This window comes from Gymnogyps californianus, chromosome 17, assembly GCF_018139145.2.
Source record: "Gymnogyps californianus isolate 813 chromosome 17, ASM1813914v2, whole genome shotgun sequence".
Lineage (NCBI taxonomy): Eukaryota > Metazoa > Chordata > Aves > Accipitriformes > Cathartidae > Gymnogyps > Gymnogyps californianus.
In genome coordinates, this window is record NC_059487.1 from 14,176,993 (window position 1) to 14,178,219 (window position 1,227).

A 1,227-nucleotide genomic window follows, 5' to 3' on the forward strand; every position below is an offset into this window, starting at 1 on the left:
CAGGATGGGGGTCTGCTGCAAACAAGCAGGACAGGTTGGCTGAATGCAGCCAATGCCACGTCTACCATCATTTATCTGCTCTCCCAAGGTGACCTCCCCAGGGCTCTGCTGTCCTGGACATCTTTTCTTTGAAGCTGGGTATCAGTTGAGTTTCTAGAGACGTTTACCTCCTTCTCTGGGTGCAAGCCAAGGGCAGTGCCTGTGCTACCAAAATCGCTTCTCCTTGGTGTACCGCTGGGTGAAGCTTTGGAGGCTGGAAAGCTCCCGTGACCTCAAGGCCCAGGAGACGCTGCTGTGCTGGTGACCTGCATTAACCCAGCGTGGTAGGGGGGTTTTCCCTGGCTGGCGATGGGGCTCCCCAGTGCTCCCCATGTAGGGCAAAAGGTCCAACACCTTCCCAGCCTTCAGCACCTTTGGAGACACAGGAGGACAGACATGGCCGGGCAATGAGGTGCCCAGGACCTCATGGTGAGGGACTTGGCCCTAGCATGAGGTCTTTGAATCCCGGTTCTTCCCTCTGTAAGGTGAAAATCAGAATCCCTTGAGCTTCTTCCCCACCTTCTCGCCTGGATACCTTTCTACCATGGAGGAAGAAACACAAGTGAAAGAAAGAAAAGAAGAGAAAAATAATAAATATGGGAAGGAGCCAAAGGTCTTCCGGCACGGACAACGTCTCTGCTCCGCGTCTCCCAACACCGGCGCTTACCAAACATAGCCAGGGCCCCGTGAAACCTCGGGCCGGCGGAGAGTAGTAAGATGAGCTCCCTCTTTATTTGGCCTAGCTAAAAATAGCGGAGGGGAAAAAAAAGGCAGAGTCAGGACCCTGCAGGACCAGTAGTCAATGGGCTGCGAGGAGCGATTGAACTCCAAATACTGCTCAGCAGCCTCCAGCTGACAGGTTATTTTTTGCCGTGGTTGACTAAATATGGTCAGGGAGGGAAGAGCAGGAGAAGGGGCCACTCGCCCGGGAGTGCGTGTTTCGGATGCTTCGCTGGGTATATAAGCACTGGAAAGGTGGACTCGCTTTCTGACCAGCGCTCCCCCCTCCCCTTCCCTCCACCAGCCCCCCACCCCCCACCCCTCCATGGGGTGTGCGTGAGCATCCCTCCTGGCAGCCTGACCCCCAGCCCGGGCTGACCCCCGGGAGGGGGTTGGGGGGGGGGGGGCGAGGAGGAGAAGGGGGGGGGGGCGCAGACACTTCTGCAGGCGCAGCCCTTTCGCATCAAG